General features: G+C 51.4%; 1 long non-coding RNA gene across 3 annotated transcripts in view; it reads right to left on the minus strand.

The window, feature by feature from the left end:
* The window catches only part of LOC132661685 (uncharacterized), a 97,677-nt gene that overhangs the window by 23,771 nt on the left and 67,208 nt on the right, over positions 1-6,698 (minus strand). The gene's annotated exons all lie outside the window — the stretch shown is intronic.

Genomic DNA, 6,698 nt, shown 5'->3' on the forward strand with positions numbered 1-6,698 from the left:
AGTGGAGTCTGTGGGCAGCAGAGGCCGTAATGGGAAGCTGCATACCCCTTGAAGGCTCTGGGACTCCCACAAGATCACTACCGCCATATTCTATTAGCCAAAGCAGTCACCGGTCAACCCGCATTCAAGGGGTGGGGAAATAGACTTCATCTCTTCGAAGAATCCACATCAAGGATGTGGGTACGGGGAGAAGGGATTCATCAGCGGCCATTCGTTACGACTGACCCCAGCAACACAGGACGTTCTCTAGGATTCAACACTCAAGGCCCTGTCCTCTGGTTCCAATACCCTTTCACCATCCTGGTGAGCTTCTATGCTCCGGCTTCCTTCTCTGAGTGTCTCAGACCCTTTCCCTCCTTTGGGCCTTTGCCCGTGGGTCACCTTTGGCAGGGCTCAGTATGAACGACACAAGCCCTGGAGTCAGCCTGGAGTGGGGCACCCTGGCTCCACCCCTCACTCCCAGCGCCATGACCTTGGGCAAGTACCTCCACATCTCCGAGCCTCATTCCCTCCATGGTTGATGAGGACGCTGAGGCCTGCCCCCATCAGATGGCTGTGGCGATGAGGTGAGAGACAGCAGGTCAGGTGCCTGATGGAGAGCCCGCCCGGCACTGGGAGGTGACCGCTAAGTGGCGGTCCTGGCCCGCTCCCTCCATCCTCGGCCGCCTCCACGTCTCTGCCTGGTGCACACCTACGTGGTTTTCTATGGCATATCCTTTGAAGGTTTTCCCTGGTTCCGTCCAAGCCTCACCCCAGGGAGAAGTAGCCTCACCCCAGGGAGAAGTAGCCACTCCCTTCTTTCGGCTCCCGTGGCCCTCTGCAACACCCCCACTTATGTCCCAGGGCCACGGTGACGTGTACACGTTTGTCTCCCCGAGTGGCAGCTCTCGTATCCAGGAACTGCTTATCATCCCTTTATCTGCAGGGCCCAGAACACGGCAGGTGCTCTGCACGTGCATTCAGGGAATGAACAGGTGGATGTCTGGGTTCCCAGAACTCAGGGACGCTCTTGTGTGCCTAGCACCCATTTCTCTCACGCCCGACTGCCACGGAAGAGGAGTGGAAGAGAAACAGGCATCGGGTCTTTGTTCCAGCCGTGGGGCCTGTGGACACGTGATCCAGGGTCACGATGGCTGCTCTGGGTACAATGCCTGGCAGCTGCTGAAGCTCCGTCTGCCATCCCTAACTCCTGAGGGCTGCACAGCTCGAGAAGAAGGGGAGCCGCGCTCTTCCCACAGGGCCGTGGTGCATTACAAATTCAGGCATCAAGCAGGAAGGCTACAGCTCAGTGCCCGTGAGATAAACGCACACAGCTTGTTTGCACAGAGCAAACATGCTGGCTGCTGTCAGCTTTGTTGGACCCACAGGGACCACAGCGTGGGGATCAAGGAGGCTGGCTTCAGGCGGACGGGCCTCACCCTTCCGGCTCAGCAGGAAATAGTCCTTGCCGCTGAGACTTCCGAGGGGTAGGACGGAACTGGGTTCCAATTCTAGCTCTGTCACTCAGCGATTCAAACCTGGGCTCATCTCCTCTCCTCTCTGAACCTCCAATTTGTTCATCGGTAACAAGGGGATTATGGGAACTCTTTGGAGAGGCCCCGGTGAGGATCGAATAAGGGAACGTAAGTGGTATATGATGGGCGTAGCATACGTGGGTTTTTCACTGTCCCAAAAACCTTCTCAGGTTCTCTGATCTGTGACCGTGGCTCTGGCCGATAAATTATTCCATCAAAGAAGTAACTGAGCTTGTTAAGTGCCTTCCTAGACTTTTAACGAAGTTTATCGGATTTTAGGAAATAGCAAAGTATAGGTGTTAGGGGCTGCTAGGTTCACTCACTGGGCATTAAGTATCAGTGCTAATAATGGGGCTAACAGATGAGCATCTAACATGAGCCTGCGATTATTCTAAGCATTTTATTTTTTATTTTTATTTTTTAAGTAAAAAAGCCCATTTTTTAATGCTTATTTATCTTGAGGGAGAAAGAGAGAGACAGAGCACGAGCAGGGGAGGGGCAGAGAGAGAAGGAGACACAGAATCCGAGGCAGGCTCCAGGCTCCGAGCTGGCAGCACAGAGCCCGACGCGGGGCTCGAACCCGCAAACCGCGAGATCATGACCTGAGCCGCAGTCGGACGCTTAACCGTAGGAGCCAGCCAGGCGCCCCTCTAAGCCTTTTACATACGTCATTCGGTCTTGGCAACCACACTGTGAAGTTGATGATATTATTTTTCTGGTTCTATGGAGGACAGAAACTGAGGCCCAGAGAGGCTGAACACCGTTCACAGTTACACAGCCAGTTAGAGGCAGAGCCTGGTTTCAAGCAGGTGGTCTCGAGACCCAGCCTGTGTCTGAACCTCGGGGCTATACCGTCTACGAGGGGCTCATTCTGGGTTCCCAACCTGATGGCATTTACAGTGCTAACTGTGCTGTCGCAAATGACAAGGACAAGAGTACCTGATGCTCGCAGAGCACTTACCCCGTGAGTGCACCTGGCTGAGGCTTGGGTGCTCGAACCCACAAACCGTGAGATCGTGGCCTGAGCCGAAATCAAGAATCGGAAGCTCAGCAGGCTGAGCCACGCAGGCGCCCCTGGCAGAGCCCGCCTTTAACCAGCACGTAGCTCTTACAAGTGGAGGATGACGCAGGTGCACGAGTTTCTGGAAGCGCCCAAGCTTAGTCTTGGCACGTCGTTATTCAACCGGCGCAACTCAATTCCAAGACACCGCACGGGGCAACCGCTTTGACCTCAGGGCTCCCCACCTACACGGCAGCTTCGCGAGGGCAGGTCTCCTTCCTGAGCCCACCGTGGCTGCTCCTGCCCAGCCAGTCAGCCTCATGCCGCGTCCTTCCCTTCACCAGAGGGTCTCCCTAGGGGCAGGACTTAGCCACCTGGGTCCACGGGCCTCCAGAGGATCATCTGGATAGAATTCAGGGGGTCAGAGAACTTGGAAGGGAATAAGAAAAAATCATAGCTCTGCGTTCACTGATGTCGACTGAGTTGAGAATTTCCTTTAGTTGTGCGTCACCTCTAGAAATCACATATAAATTCCTCTCACATTGTATAGATGCAGGTGCCTCGAGATACCACTTATGCCTATCACTGCCTCGAAATTATGGTGCTTATTAGACCTGCCTCTGGATCTTATTATTGAATGCTTTAATAAAGAAGCACATATCGCGCTAAATTATAAATTTGTGGTTTTAATATTTTGATACTATTTTAATGTAATTAGTACACCTTCTAATCCAATATTTTTTATTGGATGCATTGAAAAACAATATTCCCAGGAGCCTCTAGTCTTTATCAGACTTCCAAAGAGTCCCTGGCTCATGAAATATTGATAGCAATCCTTTGAGGTAGGACTCTGTTATCGCCTCTCATAATTCCCATTTTACAGAAGAGAAAGCTCGGGCACAGGGAGGTCAAGGATACGGCCCAAGGGTACACAGTTAGTAAGTGAAGAACACGGATGTGGATTCATGGCAATCTAGAGCAGAGCCCGCGTTCTTGGCCAGCACACTTGGTCTAGGCCCCCTCGGTGCCCTTGTAGGCTTCCAGATCATTCCTCCCTGGAATGTAATCACTGCTTTATCTCTTGGCAAACTCCAAGGACCCTGAGCATCTTGAGGGTTGGGACTGGTTTTATTGGTCTCTGAAACCCTGGTGCCTGAGCCAATGTTGAACCCAGAAAGGGTTCTAAATAAAAGTTTTTGAATGAATAAACCCACAATGCATCATACACTGTTGAGCAAAGACCCCTTTTTCCTGCCAGAATCCTTAGTGCATTAACAAAAAGGCCCCAAACCAAATAATTTGTCCACATTTTATAATGGCATCAGTATCGAGTTGTGCATTTTTACAGCACTTTTGATGTGGCCAAGAATTTTTATATCCCTTTGACTTGAACCTCGAGTGTAAATTGGTCTGGACAGGAATGAGGCGCTTGCTTTCACAGAGTAGTAAATGGAGGCTCCAGGCGATTGGTTCCAGGCAGTAAAGCACAGGGATGAAGGGCAGAGGCTGGGATCCCAGCAGTGGCCTGGATTCAAGCGCAGCTCAGCCACGCCCTGGCTGACCACGCACGAGAGCTTCACCTCCCAGAGCCCAGTGACCTCACCCGCAGGACGGGGACAGCTACAGCTGCCATGTGGAGTTGCCGTCAGCCTTACAAGGGAGGGTGCGTGCTGTCCAGAACAAGTTTCTGGCATGCCGTAAGGACGCAGTAAACAGTATCGGCGCCCCAAGATCAGGGGAAGGATGTTACGGTGTTGGTGTTACCGCAGGGCCAATGCCATCGAGAGCGTGTGCCGCAGCCGGGTTAGAATTCAATTCTCATGCCAACTCAGCCACACGGCTGGAATAAAACCCCGTCCTTCCCTGGACCTTGGTTTCCTGATCCGCGAAACACGGCGGGTAAGACAGGTTCAGGATGCCTGGGCTCCAAGTGCCTTCTTCACATGAAAGTTCTGTGCAGAGTCAACTTGGAAAACAAAACCGGGGGCTGCCCAGTGTAGAGACAGGGTGGGACCCCCACCCCCCCCCCACCCCCAGGAGCTCTTGGGGCACTGCTTGAAGTCAGCTGGAACAGCTGGTTTAGCTGGAGGTCAGCACGAGAGAGTAAGGGCGGGTGTAGCCCTGCAGCCCCGTCTCCTTTGGTGTGGGGAGTTACAAAGGAAGGTTGTGTGTGGCTGGGGGGCTGTTGGTGGATTTCGGCGTCTCTAGACGGGCTACCTCGTAAGGTAAGGTAGCCCGCTTTCATCCGTGTTCCAACTTCTCCAGCCCAGCTCTTAGAGTGTGTACGTCTTTAAGGAGAGTCGGGATCTCCCCACCCCAACCTGTTCCCTTCTTTCCTCTGATTCCCACTGTCAGGATTGGGAGCCTCGAGGCTTCCTGGGAACATAACATTGATGCAAAAGGCTGACTCCACAGGGCCTCTGCCAGGGGACGCTCTCGGGAGCTGAGCAGGGAGCTGGGCCGGTGGAACCCCCTCCTACGAGATGGGTCCACGGGCCCGCGGTGTAAACGGCCTTTGGTACGTCATATTGTTAAACCGCGGCGCGGGGAGACCGGAACCGGGTGGAAGAACGCAGCGGGGTCAGCCCAGGCTGTGGCGAGGCTCGGGGAAAGCCTATCGAGCAGATCTTCTTTCCCAAATGACTTTCCTCATGTAAAATTGTCTTCTATTATTGCTGGAAAAGGGGTTTTTAAAAGAGGTTAACACGCGACTTAATGAATATGGAGTAATAATGTTCCTTGTATCAAATTAAAATTCTAAGAGTGCCACACGAAACAAGTACATTAGGAGTATCCGACATTATGTATGATTATTACCGGACTGCTTGATTGCCCTACATACTTGGGAGTAAAAGAAACAGCTCCAAGTCTTGCATTTGAATTGGCGAGCGGCACCCTCACGGTGAGAATCTGGGCAGGCCAGAAGCATGCCCACCCCGCTCAGGAATGTCCTGCGATATTAAGATACATCCTCATGATAAACCAGAGGGATAACGGAACCGATAGGCAAGAGCATTGTTTCCGTGGAAGCAGGGGGTAGAGAGGGGTACGGACGAGCTGGGATTCCTAAGGGGCTCTATCCTTATGCTGCGTGACCTTAGGCAACTCACTACACCTTTCTGAGCCTCCCGTTCCCGACACTGTTATGTAGTCTGGATAAAGGACCGCCGTGAGGGTACACCGAGGTTCCAGATGTGACGGCACTTTGGAAAGTCTAGTGGGTGACTGAGTTCTGGGGATTGAGGATCATGGAAAGGTCTTTATGACAATTGCTTCCCTGTTCTCGCTGCTCTCCCACTCCTGAAGTCTGGCTGCCATCTATAACGCTTAATAACAGTAACCCACACTTAGTAAGTGCTCACTAAGGGCCAGGTATTATTTCACTCGGTTCTACTGTAACTTTATGTGCTAAGTATTGTTATTAACTCCTTTCTATAGAGTAGGAAAGAGAGGTTCAGAATGGCTGATAAGCCGCCCAAGGCCACGGGACCAGTAAGCAGCAGGGATTTAAACCCAAGTCAGAAGACGCGAAAACCTCTCAGTTCTTATGCTGTATTCGCCTCTAAAATATGCCTGACAAGCTGCTTCCAAACTGTGCTTGAACACCTCCAGGGACGAAGGGCTCATTACCACCCTCATCCCTATCCTCACAATGAGTGTTCCCCCCTGACACATAAAGCATTATTATGGTGAGATTATTATCTGTAAAATAGAGTGATTGGAGTAGATGCTCTCTTAAGGTCTATTCCAGAAACATCACTTGGAGAGCACAAGCATTTACCGACAAATCCAGCCTGGCTGCGGAAGAAAGGATTAAACATCTCCGTATGAAAATGGAACGCAGCGAGTAAGAGGTGTGTGTGAATGGGGGCAATTAATCCTCTTTTGCCGATCACTATAAAAAAACATTTGCTGGAGAGGAGGCATTTATTCCCTGCAGACACACGGTGCGATTTTAAAATATCTCCACAGAAGGAAAGATGACGGAGGAAATACAAATCTATTAAATGTGCAGGGCAGAAGAAAAAGGGGCTTCCATAAAAGGATTTCTAAAGCATATCAAAGGCTTCTGGGGTCAGCGAGGGCTGTCGGAACACTACCAATTAGAGCTAAATGGGAAACCGGCTTAAATCTCAAAATTAAAGATTAAGAGCACCAATTAACTTGTCTTCTAACAGAAAACA

The sequence above is a fragment of the Panthera onca genome, chromosome D1, assembly GCF_046562875.1.
Source record: "Panthera onca isolate mPanOnc1 chromosome D1, mPanOnc1 haplotype 2, whole genome shotgun sequence".
Taxonomy (NCBI): domain Eukaryota; kingdom Metazoa; phylum Chordata; class Mammalia; order Carnivora; family Felidae; genus Panthera; species Panthera onca.